Below are 19,002 nucleotides of genomic sequence, written 5' to 3'. Positions count from 1 at the left end.
TTTACCTCCTCAATCTCGTTTCTTGCCACTCCTTTCTCTCCTACCAGGTATCCTTCCCCCTTCCTTTCCTCCCTCCCTACTTCCTCCCTCACAAATGGATTACCCCCCAAACTGTGGAACGTTCAGTTTCTGGAGGTATAGGCTCTCTTTTTCTCTTCTATTGTACATGCTGGCCCCTTTGTCTAGACTAGAGCAACTCTTGCACCCCACCCACACATCCTCCCCAACTCCGAAAGAGACATTAAGTTTCATGTCAGAGACAGCTTCTCCCAGGAAACCTTCCCTCATCCCCCAAGAAGGGCCAGATTCCCCTCTTACATACCAGGACGCCTGTATTTATTTTACCCCCAGGAGAGCTTTATGTTCTTGCATCAGAATTCCCTGTTTATTTGTCTTCACCAGGGATTGTATAGGCTGTGCCTAGTACACGTCCTGTCACACAGTAGGCACTCAATATATACCAGTCAAATGAATGAGTGAATTCTATAACCCCATAAGGGGCCTGTCAGTATAGCAGGAAGAACATAGACACAACTTCTGTCCTGAAAATGACGCAGGGAAAGAGCTGCCTCCATTATGTCTTTGTATTTGATGATGAGGTGGTTGCCTAAAAAAATCCAACATGTGTTCAGTGAAAGCTTTTACTGCCGAAGTGCAGGCAGCGAGAGGCTGTGCGGTTACAGTCGCCCTCTTGTCACCATAGCAACCCTGCGGAGGGAAAGGCTGATGAGTTAGTGCTCAAATGCCTCCTAGCTCTGTACTTTTGGAGCCCGAGCCTGTTTTTCCACTGTTCAAAAAGGCAAGTTTTACAAATGATAGTATCTGTGTTGCCTTTAATTTCATTTGTTTCCCGTGTCACGAAGAGAAATGTCTTACAACGTTTGGATTACACCATCAAAGAGATATAATCTAATACAGTATATTATATTCATCTTTCATCTGCTTTTAAAAATATGCCCATGCATCATTTCCAGTTTCTACTGACGTACTTTTTTTATGGTCTGGTTTTGTAATTCTGTGGCTTTTCCTTTAGAAATGAATGTCATGCTGGTTTTTAGAAAAATATCAGCTGCTTTCGAGGGCTAGAACCAACCCTTCAAGATTATAGACAGCATTCTTGCCCAGGTCTGGGGAGGAACAGGGCATTGCAGATTGGGGGGAAAGAAATGTGTCTGTGTAATCATGCCTCCAAGTCTAGTATGAATTATTTGATTCTTTGTTTATGTGAAATTTGTGATTAAATGACCCATACTATTCCTCTGCCCACAACTTTGTATATTTTTAGAGCTCTTTCACATACATAATCTTATTTGAGACTCACAAAAATCCTGTGACCACCCCCTGAAACCAGGTAAGTGATAAAGGACAGGTTTTTATGGACAGGAACCCCCGCTCCCAACCAGACTGCAAACTTCCCAGAAAAGACAATACAAACACACTGCCAAAGAGAAAATGTCTGCACCATACCAGACCCCTCGTGGTCCTCACAGCCGCTCTTCCTCCGCTCACCTCAGTATGCTGGGAGCTTTCTGGGACTCGGTCAGGGCTGACACCGCACCAGCTCCTAATCCTATCAGCTGTGCGAGCAAGCGCTGCCTTCTCTCTGTGACCAAGCGCTGCCTTCTCTCTGTGACCCGGTGCTGGGCGATCTGCACAGCAACAAGGAGCAGCTGACGTGCTCTACAACACGTCATGAAGAAAAGAAACTGCATTCTGGGCATCCTGGGATTTTTTTTTTCCTTTTTTTTTATTGTTGTAGGATGCAGACCCTTATTTTTCTTAACCAGGGAGAGAGCCCATTTTCCCATAAGAGCGTGTGTGAATGATCAACCCTTCTCTTATTGTAGGTGTGTTATTGTTACTATATGGTTAAAGATTTTGATGTTGTAAAACTATAATGAGTAGAATTCTGCAAGATCACTCCCTGACCAGGGGCCCAGACAGTAGCTGGGGTAGAGAGGGGAGTGGGTAACCTGAGGCAAGATCGATTGGACCATTCATCGGGTTTGGAGTGTGTCAATTTTATCTCTATTCTGCAAATGAGTTTTTAGTCACAGGCATTAAGGGCAAATCCATGTGAGGAGGCAGAGGTTGGGGGTTGGGGGCTTTAAAGACTGCTAAGGACACAGTCTTCAGCTTGCCTGATGGGGGAGCCAACCTGAGGTATCCTCCCAGAATGCCGTCTGCCGTTTGTGACCTTTTGCCCATTTGTGAGAACAGAGAAAGATACTAGCCAGAGACATAAGTATGGTGACTGAACAAACTGGGGACACGTGGTTGGATAAGTAATTGACTTATTGGAATGGTAGATTAGAATGACTGGAATGAAGATGCTCTGGGAAGTATGAGTGTAAAGGTTGCCATCCAGATAGGAGAAATGAAGTCTTGACATTTACCTAATGAGATGCATTAATTGACTGGACAAGACAGGCAGATGTGTGGGTCTTACAGACTCACAGGAAGGGCAAAGGATGTTGCCTGTAAGTAGACACAGGAAGGCCTCAGTCTGGAGGCTGAATCCTGAGCCCGAGAGAAAAGCACCTTCCTTGCCCAAGAGACTGAGACCAGAAAGTATGAGAAGGACAGGGCAGTTGAAAGCTGCCTGAACACAGCACCTAGCTCCCTAGAGAGAAGACGGGGAATGAGGGTTGAACTCTTCGCAGATGCTGCAGGGGCAGAGCAGGTGGTCCAGGTCGGAGGCTCTGAGGGATTCCTTCAGCATCCACAGCAGCCTAGGCCTAGACAAATGTATAGCCTGGGTTCCCAGAGAGCAGCTCTGGGACTAGATTTTAATTACAGTAAAGTAAAGGAATCCATTCTCCATCATTTATTTCCACGATTTTGTACTTGTTTTCCCTTCAACTTTCTGGTGAACATGCTTTGGAATTTCTAAAAAAAAAAATAATTCTGCTTTTATTTCTGCAAAAAGATGGGGAGGGAGAAAGAGGAGGATTTTGAGATTGTCTGTTCAAAGGACAGGAGTAGTGAGTATTGCAAAATTGGGCGCTGAGCAGAGGCCAACTGCTGTAAGACGGCTACAGGAACCCTTGGGAAACCTTGGACACACTGCACTGGCTGGACAGACATGGCGGGGGGTAGGGGTGGAGGATTGACATCTGCATTTGTGAAAATGAAGGCAGTTTTGATTATTACTTTATTTCTACCTCCTAGGCATTCTTGTGAATCATTTTCCTTCATCACCTGAAATCTCCTGACTTAGTAAATACAGCACTTGCTGTGTAGTTGTAGCTCTTCTCCAATCCGGTGCAGAAAAATCCGTAGGAAAATCAACCCAGAATTTGGGAATCTGGCCTTTGTTGTTTTGTCTGTTCATGTGTCTTCTCTAGCTATTTATAGAATGCTGGTTAATCAAAAAAAGGGGGAAGCACTTTAAAAAAGATAACTTGAACAATATCTTTTTAAAGGTACTAAAACTGCATCATCAAAATTTTGGAAAAAAATATGACTCATCATTTCATCACCCTAACATCAATAGTCCTTCCGTTAGCATTTTCTTGTACTTGCTTTCAGGCTTATCTTTCAGTGCAGCGCTGTTAATTTGAGAATAAAATTCTAAATGACATTGGATGGCATTTGGGGCCTCTTGACCCCATCACATCTGGCTATTTCTGGGTGGCGGTGGTAGGCGCCCATGCCTGTTGTTTCCCCAGAAGTTACCGCCTCTGTCCTCGGAGTGGGCACTAATCTTGGATACAAGTCACTCAGTCCTTAGCACTGCAAACTGCTGGGGCTACTGAAAAGAAACTCGAAGCTCAAGGATAGCTTCCCAGGTCCCTGGCCCTGGTGGCAAGTGGACCAGCCAAAAGTTTTAGGAAAAGCTATCGGTAATGTGGTGGAGAATTAGCAAATCCCAGGCTGGAGAAATGATCTCAACTCAGAAGCTGGTCGGAAATACACCTCAGCCCCTTTCCATGTGAAGCCCAGCTACGGGCTTGCATAATGCAATGCTGATTAAAAAGTCTGCAAGAGATCTGTGATGAAAAAAAAAAGTAGTTTAATAAAGGACATGGTTTCTCAAGTGCCATAGGCATGGTGAGTCCTTCTTTACCTCTTTCCGCCTGTGCAACCTTAGGGAAGATACTTAACCCCTCTAGGGCCCAGCATGTGACACTTGCATGTGGAAGGAAGGGAGGGAGGGCGGGAAGGAAGCTAAGTTTGCACCAGTTAATGCTTCAGGTAGATTAACTTCTCTGATTCTCATTTTCTCAACTATAAAATGGGCTTAATAATAATAGTTCATAATACTGATGTAAGGACTTGATAAAAATACACGCATAGCCTCCCAATTATGTCTGACACATGGTTAGAACTTAACCTATGTCCTTTCTCCCTCAGGATCACCAGCTTTGCTGCCCCCTACGTGCGGTTTCACATTCTCCTCTTCCTAAAGATTTTAATTTTTTAACTTTTATTAAATGTAAACTATAAGTTTTTTTCAGGTGACTTATGAGGTATAAAGAAACTGAATTTCTTCTCAGAAAATATATTGACAGGACTTTCTTCCCAAAGGTAGATTAAAAAGGTAAAAGGCATGATAAATGTCCTGATACCTACCATTCCTTCATTCATCAATGTTTATTTTGCTCCTATTCTGAGCCAGGCACTGGATCAGGCTCTGGTTCCAGAGTATTCAAAGTTGAACAGTGTTTCCCGTCCTCAAGTACCTCAGTCTAACAGAGGCATGGGCATGTGCACCACTACACACCATGTCAGTGCCATGACAGACGAATGTTCTGAGAGCTTGATAATTTCCGAATCAGACTGGGATCTGGGGCTTTCAGGGGTGAGTTTTGAGATGAATTTCGAAGGATAAATAGGTCCTATTATAATTTAGGCTCTTTCAGAGTTCCTTTCTCTTTATCTCCCCCATTTCCTCCCCTTCCTTCCTCCACCCCCATATCTTCTTTCTACTTCGAGAGACTTCTGCTGCCCAACACACTTGTCCACAATATCTTTTTTTTACATTTTATTTTTCAATTACAGTTTACATTCACTATTATTTTGTATTACTTCCAGGTGGTGTGATAACCACATACTTGACAAAGTGGACCTCAGATAGTTCCACAATAGACTGATGCCGAGAGAAATTTTACTGTCTGACATAACCTTCTGGGAGAAAGGCACTCGCCTCAGAGTTTTGATTACCTGCACAGCATCACGCACAGCACCTAGTGCCTCAATCAAAATTTTGTTAATTAGCAACATTATTTAAAATTTCAAGAACGTTGTCATACTGCCACCTATTGGTTCACTAGTGTATTATTCTTCTGACAGTCTTGGTTTGCAACAAGGTCTTCAAAACAAACCCTAATATTAATAGTGCCTTTATTCAAATTTTCAGAACACACTCCAAGTTTAAGGATACACCTCACGTAATATCAATGAACATAATCAATATTCAGAGGGTATGGGATAATGGGCAGGTACTCTAAGGTCTGATAGACGCTGCTTCTAAATTCTGTTTTTCTGTAACCACTACAGACAAGCGAGGTAAATCATATGTATAAGTCATATGGTTAAGTCAAATTCAGATAGTTCCCACCTTATCTATGATTTAGGTAGAACTATTTCGAAACTCATGATTTATAATGAATAGCTACTTGGGAAAGAGAATGTTACGACCCCCCACACTACAACATCTTTTTAAATACCCTTGAGAGCAGCCAATGTCCTAATGCTTGAGATGCTAAGTATAGAACTGAGAGTTCATTAAAAACCAATGTGCTATGTTTCCCATGGTAAACACTTGTAATTTTTGCATATCAATTACTCACCATTTTTTCTGCCAACACTGTCAGTAGTAGTCCTCTACAGTTCTAAATTCAGAAATACCTCTATAGAAAAGGATTGTGAAATGTTGCAAATGGGGAATAAATACAGAATTAAGAATCTTCTGTTTTTCATTTTTGGCTTTTAATTATGCATGAATGGGTATGTGAAACATTGTTTTAAAATATGAAGATTATTCATTCCTAAATACAGTGGAGCTGATGCAAGTAGTAATTAGGCAGTTTCTGTAATGCTCGCCTAAGAACCGCCTTACAGAGTTATACTTTTACAGCTGCCAATTTTATCCTGTGAATTTCAGACTCTTTATAAATAAGTGGCTTTATTTATTCAACAAATATTAATCGAGTTTTCCTTGCTATGCACCAAGAATTCTGGTAAATAATTCTAGGAGAAATTTTAAGTAGTTTGCCTTGGTAGTAGGAAAGGTGTGATTTTTAAAAATTTACATTGTGCCTTCGCACGGTGCCCTAAGCAGGGTTTGGCCTGTTATATGGTCAATTATCAGAAGGTTAGAATGATGAACTCCAACCAAATATGAAGCCATGAGCACTCTTTTGGGGCAAGTTTAAAATAATAAAATAAAATATGATCATTTTTAACATTTATAGGGTAATGACAGCTCATTTAATAGTAATACTTCAATTTCTAGCTTTAAACTCTATTTTAAGATAAACCAAGAATAAAAATACAGAAATAAACATGACAAAAGAATCCTATTTATTAACACAGAATAAATGCTGTATTTTTTTCATTATAATTAAGAAATGCAGTCAAGTGAAAATTAAGCAAGTCTTTTTTCCCTGTTGGCTGAATCTCTTGAATTCCTTTTCCACAGAGCACTGCTGTTTCTATAAACATTAAAAACTAAACAGACACACGACAACCCCTGGATGGTAGGAAATGTACTCGCTTCATCATTTTATTTTGCCATAATAGCTCTATTATTACACGTTGCAACAGAATAGTCACTTCTCCATAATTGACAAATATAGCCAGAAATAATGGTGACTTACAGAGGGGGTTCAAGCAGAAAATTCTATTTATTTTTTATCAGAAGGAATATGGCTCTCCTTCAAAACTGAGTTTTCTGATGGTCTTTGGCCAGAAGGTAATTTGTCTGTTCTGAGAGTTTTAATATAAAAAGGTCTGCAGTTGTGCATTCCTGGCGTTGGGCCTTTCATAAAAACGTGCGTTAGATATCCAAGCCCTTCTGAAGCACGCAGTTCCTGCAACCTGAGTCCACCCTTTCCTTTCCACCGTTGCCATTGAAACTGGAAATGACTGCAGAATACAAATCATATGATAAATATTGGAGAATTTTTCTTTGTAGTTTTCCAGCATTTCTGCCAAATTTCTTGCCTAGAGAGCTGTGTGAGGCTTTTGAATCTGAAACCTTTGAGTGATGCCATTCTTGAGCCAACTGGGTAGCAGCCCTTCCTCAGGGATTAATAAACATTTCAAGTTCTCTTAAGGCTTGCTTATTTGTTGACCATATATTTATATCCCAAAATGTTAAACACCACCAGATGCATCTTCTTTATGGAGTCCCCTCAACATGGGATACCCACAGTTCTGAATTGCATTAGTATAAATGAGGACTCTTTCCCTAAAATGTTTACTCACAATGCTACCCCCCATTTAGCTTGATCCTACTGAAAGATGCTACCTTTGGGTTTCTTTCTGCCCCCACCAGTAAACCACTGAGTCACCATACAAGCTCCCTGTCTTGATCCTCTTGAGGGTACAGTAGCACTATTTTAGAAGGGATGTGGCAAAGAGCCAACCACACTGTCCTTCAGGAAGACAATGCCATTTGGTGACTAGGTCTAATATCTCAATGATGAGTGCAAGATGTAGGACAGACTTCAGGCTAGTTAACATCCTCACTTGTAGGCCTGAACTTGTGATTTTCCCACTGACCATGCTTTTTTATTATTATTTTTAAATAATCCTCACCTGAGGATATGTTTATTGATTTAGAGAAAAGGGGGAGAGGGAGAGAGAGACAGAGAGGAAGAAGGAGAGAGAGAAAAAAAGAGGGAGAGAGAGAGAGAGAGAGAGAGAAACATCTATTGGCTGCCCCCCACAACATTTTGGTGTACAGGACAGCGCTCCAACCAACTGAGCCACCCATTGACCATGCTTTTTACAGTGAGGCACTAACAGAGGAAATATATGAAGGAAGGCTTTACCTGTCCTGTTTTTATGCTATAACCAGTGTGTTCCATCTGCTTTCCTCAGTGTTGTTAAACTCTGCTAAGGTTTTTAATTCACACAAAAAAGAGGCTCTGATATAAGTTATAAGGAGAAGTGTGGTAAAAATGTCAACAAAGCCAGTGTTTTAAATGTGTCCATAGCTGCTAGCTTTCTAAATGGTGATTAAGACAAGCTATTGAAATAAGAAGAGCATTTCTTGCTTGAGCAAGTCTTCTTTCTTCAGTTGGAGATTAGAGTGAACGGATGCTGCTACCCATTAAACCAGTATGCTTGCCATTCACATCCACTCTAAGCTCTGAGACTAGCTTAATAATTATATTCTTCAAACCTTCTGCATTTACCTGCCTGGCCTCTATTGAACTCAATCATTTAACATTTGTCAAAGCTATCTTACCCACACAGAATGTATACGTCACTTTGCGGTCAGACCCATTACTAAGGATGGAAAAGTACTGAACTTGCTAAACAGTGATCATAGATCATGTCTGACGACTTTTCCAGTGATGTGGGTGAGCCTTATATTTACTTTCAGGAAAGTCGTCTTGCCCCAAGTCTACTGCCGGTGAACATCTAGTTGGGCACGGAGAGAAAATTAGCCAAGGGCATTTCCAGTGTGGCCATTGTGTAGGCAAGAGCAAACAACTTGGCAAATCTGCTGCCTCTTGTTTGCCTCCGCACCTACACTTCTGTTTAGGATTGCCAAGTTGAAGTTCTCCAGTGTGTCCTGGTAGGAGCTTTTCAAAGCTGATAGCTCTCTGTTGCATTTCACTGCCCAAATGTTTGTTTACATTGTTCTTTTTTAAGGAGGAGCCCACTGTGTCACTGATAAAAGCAGCACCATAGTCCATAGCGGCCCCATTTGTTTTTTTTCTTTTTCTTTTCTACACAGAGAACAACACATTTAATAACCTCAACTCTATTTCCCTATAAATAGGTGCAATCTAGGGAACTGTTAGTATGAGAAGGGGAAAATATGTATTTACTATTATTAGTTAGTTTTAGAAAAGAGAGGTGGGTGTTTTTATAAAACTGTTTAGCAAGCCAGTTTTTTAAAAAATTATATTGATAGGATCCTAACTTCATTTGAAATGTGAAAATATAAACGCTGCATGGAAACGGACAGAAAAATTAATTTTACTTCAATATCAAACGGTATGTTTATGAATCAAGCAGCCAAAAAGCCAACTAGCTAGACAGCTGTGATGCAATGACTCTAAAATATACCTAATTCTGAGTCATCTTCTGGCAGTATCCATTTGGCTTCATTTATTTCAATAAAAAATATATTTGAAGACATCCCTCCAAATTAATGTCAAATTTAAAATAAAACCAGAACCATATTTTTGTTTACAAATCAAAAAATAAAAGCCCTTTTCCCTATTAGTCAAGGAAGAAAATTGTTCCACAGTTATTTATAAATTCTTTAATTTTTCCCCATTTACAGTCATAATAAAAGGTTCCCATCAGTACATAGTAAAAATTACAAGTTATTTTAATATCAATTTAATTATTTATATTTATTGGAAAGATGAGTATATCACAAACTTTCTGGACTATGTCTGTATTGTGTCTTATCTCAAATAATCCAATTTGGGTTCCCAGTTGTCTGATATCTTAATACTCACAATCACAATTTTTCAATGCTATCACTTATTTTCTATGACTCAAATGAGAATTTATTTCCAAGTGCAGTGTGGCCAGCCTGCGTAACTATTTGTATAATTACCACCTGCCCAACCATAGGAAGACTTTTAATTCAAGGCTAAAAAAAAAACGACAAGTGATTAACAAGAAAAGACAGGAATTAAAAATAATTTAAATGCAATAGTCTAAATAAAAATAAGACACATTAATTTTTTCTACTCATTTGATGAGAATTAATAAATATTTCTGACATTACCATTTGACTCTAATCTCCAAATTATTTCTCACTAAGCAGATGTTTATTGACACTGATACAACTTTTACTTCTGACAAATGAAGGGGAACTACTCATTCCCCAGTGAGTGGAGCTGGGAAAGACATGAATTTCTGGGTATTTCTGAAGGCAACTCTGGATGCATAGAGTGAACATAGACCTGTCCACGTACTAACTTATAGTGGCTGACTCTGAAAAGACTGTGAAATTCTCGATATCATAGCCCAAGAACTATAAGATGAAACAGGAGAGGGCTGAAGCTACAGTGATTAAAAGGAAAAAAGAGAAACAGGAGCGAGTACACCATACAGTGTATACATACAGTGATCTCAGGCTTCTCTACTTAGCAAATGCTGCAATCTGAGCATTGAGGAAGCACCTTCTGACCCTTGAGAATGTTAAGACAAAGTCAGTGGTCTCTGAGGTGCAGAGAAGTTCCCCTTTTTGGGTGGAGAACAACTAAAGCAGCGGTTCTCAACCTGTGGGTCGCGACCCCTTTCGTGGTCGAACGACCCTTTCACAGGGGTTGCCTAAGACCATCCTGCATATCAGATATTTACATTACGATTTATAACAGTAGCAACATTACAGTTATGAAGTAGCAATGAAAATAATTTTATGGTTGGGTCACAACATGAGGAACTGTATTTAAAGGGCCAGAAGGTTGAGAACCACTGAACTAAAGCATTATTTGGGGGTGGAAAGGAAATGCTAGAGTGGCAATCTATAAATGAACAATTATGATAGTTCATATACAGGATGAAACCAATGCCATAATGTAGCTCTTAAATTGGATGTCTGGCGCCACCTACGTAAATGCAGTGAGAATGAGAGGCCCATACGCAGGTTTGGACAGTGGTGTCCTTTAAAGTACAGTGTGTTGTAAAAGAGTGCAGCTTACATGTGCCTGGACAATACAGAATAGTTTAAATTCAACGAAGTAAAGAAATGGCTTCAAATAGTGCCCTGCAAAAGAAGTGCAGATTGAAGTTCACGCTCATAGTGCAAAGACAGAAGCAAATCAGAAAATGCCAGCACTGCCTCTTTCCCCAGTATGAATTATTAGCTACATTATTAAGTGAAAACAGCAGAGAATAGGTTACATAGACTAAAGATGTATGCTCAAAAACTGTGCTATAATAGAGGCGTGTGGTCGAAGATGTTTGTGGAGCACCGGTCTGGGGTCGTAGAACATGAAATACCAATATGCATGGTTATCAAAGTCATTACCCCCCAAGACGTATTAGCTATTGAAAAATTGCAGTCTTTGATACCTTTGCTGTGTTCTCTTCTCTTGAGAACCTTTAATTTCTCTGTGATGCTTACGGTTAAATTTAGGGCTCCGTCTTGTCCAAGCTGGAGGTCTTTCATCTCCCAGATCTCATCTGAACTTGTCTACTTGCAAATACTGTTGTCCCAAACCGAAACTTTATTTCAAAAAATAAGTCATTATTTCTTATTCTCGCCATTTTAGCAACTCATCCCACATGTCTCTATGTCAACCTCATTTCTTTAAGACATGAGACAGAGAACAGCATAGAAGCTCAGTGCATGGGATTTGGATCTAGGCTTCCTGGGTTAACGTTTCTACTCAGCTGTGACTTTGGACAGGTACATTTCCTCTATAAATTTGTTTCCTCTTTTGTTAAATGGGAAAATATTAGTACTTACATCAATAAAGGCATCATGAAACTCAGAAAAATTCACACAAAGCATACAAACACTGACATGCACAGAATAAATGCTCAGAATCATACACTATTATTATTATTTGTGCTCAAAACCCTGGGGTCATTTATTATTACCTCAACCACATCTTTTAATTTCCAGTTTCCAGTCAGGCACCAAGTCCTATCTGTTCTTCTCTCAAATGCTGCTCCTGGTCTAGTGCAAAACTGCCCTAGAAAGACAGGCATCCTTCCAACGTGGGCTGAAGTCCAGTCTCTGACTTGGTTTTGCTTACGCAGCCTCTCCCCAACTCTTGTCTATCTCCTGGTTGGGCTATGTGAGTCTGATCTTACCACAGGATTTACCTTGTGGACCCTTTCCTCAGAAATCTTCAGGGGCTCTCTGATGTCTACTAGAACATAATGTAAACCATGCCCCTGGCTTTAACAACCTTCAAAGTTGCCTTTCCTTTTGCATACTTCCTTGGCTATTCCAGCCCGTTTTCAATTCCCATTTCTGACCTGGAGTATATGTGCCCCAGAACTTAGCACTCACTCTCCATTTGTTTTCTAGTAACATGTTGTCTTTTCTTCTCAATCCTGAAGATAAAGGAAGAAAGTTTTTTACTTCCTCTTTACCCTCCCAAAGCACCTGTCCCCAAACATAGTGAACGGATTGTAAATAAACACTTGTTGGTCAATTGATTAATATATTTTACAATATAGAAGAAGTCATGAAGAATATGCATCCTGGATTACGGGAAATTTAGGTTCTGAAATACACTCGATTTCTGAAATGGTAATAAACAAAACAGCTACTACTCTTTTGGGTCAACACAATGCTTGATGCCATGGTTGGGGTTTCTGCAAATAATAAGTGAATTATACCAGGTACCAGAAATACAGGGTGTCCAAAAAATGTATACACACTTCAGCAGCTGATAACTCAATTGATGTTTCTTTCTTTTCAGCTTTAACCCACTGGAATGAATAATTATTCAAAATGTGTATACATTTTTTGGGATACCCTGTATAACGAGGCAAAAAATACAGTCTCTTCGGTCTCCTTCACTCATCTTATGAATAAAGCAAGAATCAGGGCAGAGAAAGGACTGACATCCATAGGGGCAATAAAGGGTAGAATGGGATAGGCTAGTCACTAGTCTGGAAAAGATAAAAATTCAAACCTTGAAGTACTGTTTCTACTGAATGCCTATAGCTTTCACACCACGATAAAGTGTAACTCAGGGGCCATTTGTATTCTAATTTTGATTAGACAATGCATGTGTGTATAATAGTAATGAATCAATTAGGCTTTGGAATTTGGCCACAGAGTGCATAATTTTGAAAAGAATGAGTTAGTTAACATATGACCTAGCCAATATTTTATGAAAGGGCTTTTTTTTTTTTCCTATTGGTGTCATCTGATTGCAATAAAAATACTTCTGGTGGTCCTTTATTATTCATCCTTATCTTTCCTTCTCCCTAGTACACTTGTTACTTTAAATTCTCTATTTCGCTATCATTTCCTAGTCTTGTGTGGGCTCCTCGCTTATATTTTCTAATGACTTTACCCTCTTTGCCTGCAAAGAAATACCAAAGTTATTTATTGGCTTTGTTTAGTGCTGCTGTACTATTTTATACTGAACAGGTTGCAGGCTTGCCCTGAACTTCTCCCACCAATTAGAGTTTAAATCTGAAAGTATTGCGCAATGGTAAGAACTATAGGGTTTTGCTTACTTAATGTCCAATTAGTATTGCCATTATCATTAACAGGGCTGATACACATGTAGCATGATCACTTAATATATTAAGCTAAATCAACAGATAATTAGTAATTTTGCACAGTGCCAACCAAGCTGATTTCTGGCTTTTAAAAAATTGCATTCAGTATATGTTAGGAAACAAGAGATAAAACTTTTAAAATTTACGTAGAGATATAAGATTTATATAACAGCTATAATCAAGAGAAAAAAAAACCACATGAGAGTATGTGCTGATTAATGGTATGTGAATTATTTCCCAAAGAGTGTTGCTAGGAACTCAATTTTGTGAAATGTGTAGAGAGAAAAATAAAGCATTCCATTGTCAATAAGGTCTGGGCAATGCTGTGTACCAAATGGCCATTTAAAAGTTCTCAACCCAGATTAAGCTATTAAGAGCCCTAAGAAATCCTGAGGTAAAGAGACCAATTTGACTGCACTTAACTCAGCATTTCCCTATTGTAACACTGGCAGTCCCAGCATTAGAAGAGGCACCGTCTGAGAAAGGCTGGTACAGGGGACAGAGTAAGTGCTCGGGTTGAGGAATGGGAGAGACCACTTGCTGTTGGGGAAAACCATTGTGAAGGAGAGCTACTAGTATGCTGAGTTACATCTTGGCAGGCTGAGGTGGAGATGATGCAGAGGGGGCATCCTAGACAAAGGGAACATTGTGAGCAGAAAGACACAGAGGAGAGAACACTAGGTTGTTCCGGGAAGGTTTGGAAGAACCTTTTTGGGGAATCAGAAGGTTCCTATAGGGCAGAAATAGAAAAATAGAGAAGCCGTGATATTATGTTAATGCAGAAACATTATGTAAATGATGCTATGTAATAGAATGATTAGGAAACTGTATTTTTATGTTTCCCTCCATCTATATACTAGTATATAAAAGCCTAAGCAACCGTCCGACCATCTGGTAGCTATGATGAGCACTGACTACCAGGGGGCAGGTGCTCAATGCTGGAGTGGGAACCACAGGCATGGAAACATGGAACAGACTGATGAGTCTCAGAGTGAAGTGGGGAGGGTGGAGGGTGGGAAGAGATTAACCAAAGATCGTATATGCATACTAGAGGCCCGGTGCATGGATTCGTGCACCGGTGGGGTCCCTCGACCTGGCCTGCAGGGATCGGGCCAAAACCAGCTCTCCAACATCCCCCGAGGGGTCCCGGATTTCGAAAGGGCACAGGGCCTCTAGTATTATTATAATTTCATAGATTCATTTTTGGTCATGAAAGAGATTACTTGATTAAAACTTGAATGGTCTAGGCCAGCACTGTCCAATAAAAATGAGTTACAAATGTACATTTAAAATTCTCAAGCAGCAACATTAAAAAAAAGAAACAGACTAACCTAACAATATATTTTATTCAACCCAACATAACCAAAATATTATCATGTTAATGTAATCCATATAAAATTATTAATGAGATTTTTCTTTTAGTCAAACCTTCAAAATCCAGTTTCTTTTTGACATTTATAACACATCTAACACTACCTTATTGGCCATAAACTAGTTGGACAATACTGTCAATTTGAATAGTTTTCTTGTAATGTTAACCACGATTGAAAATTTTAAACTATTTAAATGGCTAAGACACATTTGCTTTACTGCTTTTAGAAATATTTTTAGCTGTACTTAAAATAGGCAAATAAGGTATAATTATAGATTCAAAGTAAAAATCTCCATTTTCCCTCCATATCAGCTAATTAATCTAAATAAATTAACTTCACACTCTTTTTTGGCTCTCTTTTAACTATTAGTAAGTTAAGAAAAGTTTGTAGATTTGTGACAGTTAAACATGAAGGCTCTACTATATATACCACCGATTTATAACCACACACACACTCTATGAAAGTATTTTTTCAGGTTTTTAAAATTGTAAATGATTCCTCCTGCTGGTGCAGTTTCTTCACACTTCATCACATTTCTAAATAAGTAACTGAAGATAGCATGTCCTGAAGGCATTGTACCAATACTTCCAAATGTTTCTGTTCAATTTTTAGTCCATAAAGGCCATATTGGGGGAAGAGAAACTAGAAACCTGCTCTTCTTTATGTTTTCAACAAATTCTCTTTCTTGAGAGCTTGTACATTTCTTGCTTAGTTTCCAAAGCACATTTAATACCCGTCAGAAGCTGAGTGAACATGGCACATTCTTTAAATAAAAGCTCTGCAAAATCTGCTGCTTTAAAAATGGGAGATGAACGCCAAGGCAACTGCTGTGCTTCTGAGTGGAGAGCTCTTCTCCAAATGGCATGGCATAGGAATGAAAAATACTCAACAACACAACATAGTCTTTGAAAGTTCATGGCTTTAATCCAGCGTTTCCGAACATCACTACTTTTAACGTATTGGGCTGGATAATTCTTTGTTGTAGGGACTGTTTTTGCATTGCTTGGTATTTAAAAGCATCTCTAGCCTCCGTTCCCTGAATGCCAATTGCATCCTCCCCTGGTGCCCCCATCCAGGTCTCGTCAAATCAAAAGTACCTCCAGACATTGCTAAAGGTCCTCGGGGGGCAAAACTGCCCGACTGAAAACCACTGCTCTATTCTAAGTCTGAAAATTATGTATGTACAAATATAGTATGAGCTCTAGTTTCAGAGTACATACCCATTAATATTAATATCTACATCTGCTTTGCCTAAGAGCTTGTAGCCTTTGAAAAATGGATTAGATTCGTAGAATATTCTTGTGTCCCACCTTCTCAATCTCAATGATCTTGTTTTAGCCTGCCCTTTAATTTATATACCCCACCTCATTTTTACCTGAAATTGCTATACTATCATGATAATGTAGACTTTCATACACAGTCATTACATGCAACAGAGTGAATAGATGTAGCAGCTTGCAATTGCTTATATTTCAAGGGTGTTATTCTGAAATGGTTTTTATAATGAACTGTACTCCCTAAATAAGCAAGATGAACACTAACACTTCATTACCTTCAATTTGGTATCTTTCAATAGTAGCACAAGGAAGATGCAGTAATTCATGGCAGTACCTAACACCTTTTCAACCACATAAAACTCTTCAAAACAAGATATTGCTCCTCATTTAACAGCATCTTATACCTAGTATAGCTTATTCTTTGTCATGTGTAAAACTTGGAGAGTTTAAGAATAGAGAAAGCATATCCCAAGCTTTTAGGCTTATACATTTATTTTGAAATGACAGTCAAGGCAGACAGATGTATTATGAGGGCAAGAATATGGGGATTTCACAAAGGCAGCATCTGGAACAATGTATATAAACTATTTGTTCTCTACTACCCTCTGGTGGTTTGTTTTCAAAAAAGAAAGTTTTTAAAAAAAACACCTTAAAGAACCATTATTCTAATCACTAATAATATCAGTAGCCACCATTTCTTGGTAAACACTATAGTAGGCTTAATGAAAATTCTCTCACTTAACCCTTAACAGTTGCTTGATTTCAGGTAGGTATTATGACCCACATCTGAAAATGAAGGAAACTGAGCTCAAAGTGTTGAAGAAACTTGTCAAAATTGATGTGTCTGGTCGAAATGATATTCAAATTCAAGGCTCAAGTTCACCGTGTGTGTTACTGTTTCCTGGGCAACTCTTAATGAGAGCTGGCCGAATACCATCAGCCTTGTAAGTTGAAGAGGCTAATGGACTTTTTGGCAAAACAGAGGAGTCTTGTCATATTCTCATTTAAATTAATCATATTCAACTATTCAATTTGGGAGAGAAGGCAGAGAAAGGAGAGAGAGATTTTTAATAGTGTAGGCATTTTCCAGCTTAGGCCTGGAAGTTAAAGTGAAATGGGAGATGTGAATCAATTATTTCTTTAGTTTTTCATGGCTCACTGAACCATGTGTGTTTCTAGTGTTTAAAGATAGAAATATCTTTATACAAGAGTTCTGATTATAAACCAACATGTTCATCTCTGGTATATAGCTAACAAAAAGTGACCCTATTCTGACTCTAGAAGAAAACTGGCTACATAGTGAATTTATGGCCAAATTAAAGAATCTTCAAAGATTAACTGAACTTTATTATTATTGTTGTTTACTTTGCATGCTTCTTTAAAACTTCAACCCAGCAAACAACGTGATTCTATCTTTGTATGTGTGTGTGCATGGCAGGAGGCTAGGGGTAAGAGGTGATTTCAAGGGGGATGTCACTCCAGTTTTCCAGTAAGATAAATGAAGTCATATTCCTCATGGTATCATTTACAATAGAAAAATAGTATCCTGCTCTTTCAGACCATTGCTGGCAAAGATGATTATATTTTAGAGGTTCCCAGGATGGTTGCAATTCAGACTGAACCAGGGCAACACTGAATGGTTGAATAGTGCTTCAAAAGAGTCACTGTGAAAAAGATCTGCTGCTCACTCAAGCTCGATAATTTATAACCTGGAATCCCCCTGATTTGTATTACCTGTATTTTGTGAAAAATAGAAAAGGTGTGTATTTAATTCAATTACATTACATTTTAGTTACAAAATGGACCTAAAAATCCATATGCAGGCTTATTTCCATGACCTATTTAATTATTAGTCTATGAAGCAACTAATCTATGACATTGAAAGTATTTATTGGTGCTAGCATAAACACCTATAAAATCTGATTGAGTAAATTATATTTACACAGTATGGATATATAAAACATATCAATGGAATAAAATTGTGATAATAAGGAAAAAAAACAAAAAAAACACATATCAATGTATTGGAATTTCAAGTAGAAAACATCTTATTGTCATTTCTCATTTAATATCATGTGAGGTTTTATTCAAACACCATGTTTTAATTTCTGGGGTGCAAGTTAGAGATTCTACTAATTAAAAGCTTTTTGGGGTTGATCCTTTCCTTTTCCCACTTCTCTTTCTGTCCAAGAAAATGTAAGGCAGCCAGAGGTCATTATTCATAACTGGAAAAAGCATATCCACTGGTTTTATAGTTTCCAGTTGAAGGGTATTTACTTATTATGTTTTAATGACAACTGCCTCTGTGTATGTATTACTGACTGAGCCTGGATCCCAGCTACATACGTAAAAATTGCAGTCAAAGTACTTTAATCCTTCAATAAGTGATGAATGCTCATAGGCATGTTTATTTTCAGTGTAAATGCAGAGGATTAGACTTCAGCTAAATAAAAGAAAGATTAGTGAAATTAACAGAATTATGGACAGAACTCTAATAAATAACAACACTATGCTGTAGAAATTAGCTTCTATAATTGGCTATTATCAACATAATATGTATGCATCACTATACCAACAAAAATATCCAAATTGAGCACTAAGAAGGTAAAATTCTAAGTTAAAGAAGTTTTGAAGATCAGACTTTTCATATGTATAAGAAGAAAATTCCAGAAAAATACAACTTAAATATATTTTATATATTTTAGTTTTACAAACCATTTTCATGTATGCTAGCTCATTTCAATTCAAAATGTCTCTCGACCCTTATTGTACTATTTTTAATGAGCCTATTGTGTAATTATTTTTTTGGTTTTGTAGATACTATTGAATGAAGATATACATGGTGGTTCATGTCTATCACCAGTGTTTAAATATAGTATCTTTAAATTAAAATTTTGATTAAAGAATATTTGCCTTATCTCTGCCAGGATATGTTTTTACTAAACAACCCTGAT

At 38.4% G+C, this 19,002-nt stretch overlaps 1 protein-coding gene across 4 annotated transcripts in view; it reads right to left on the bottom strand.

Annotated features, from left to right (window-relative positions):
* SYBU (syntabulin) overlaps positions 1–19,002 on the bottom strand; it is a 103,559-nt gene that overhangs the window by 72,493 nt on the left and 12,064 nt on the right. The window contains exon 1 of one of the 4 annotated variants that reach the window (XM_070391925.1): positions 1,510–1,560. The exons of the other annotated variants lie outside the window; for them this stretch is intronic. The gene's annotated coding sequence lies outside the window, so the exon portion shown is untranslated. Of the gene's footprint in view, positions 1–1,509; positions 1,561–19,002 lie in introns of those variants that run through there. 4 annotated transcript variants of the gene reach the window in all.

Source organism: Myotis yumanensis, unplaced genomic scaffold (genome assembly GCF_028538775.1).
Source record: "Myotis yumanensis isolate MYYU_CA2020_CCGP unplaced genomic scaffold, mMyoYum1.0.hap1 SCAF_15, whole genome shotgun sequence".
Taxonomy (NCBI): Eukaryota; Metazoa; Chordata; class Mammalia; order Chiroptera; family Vespertilionidae; genus Myotis; species Myotis yumanensis.
The sequence above is the reverse complement of the archived record's forward strand: the minus strand, read 5'-3'. Positions and strand labels throughout refer to the sequence as shown.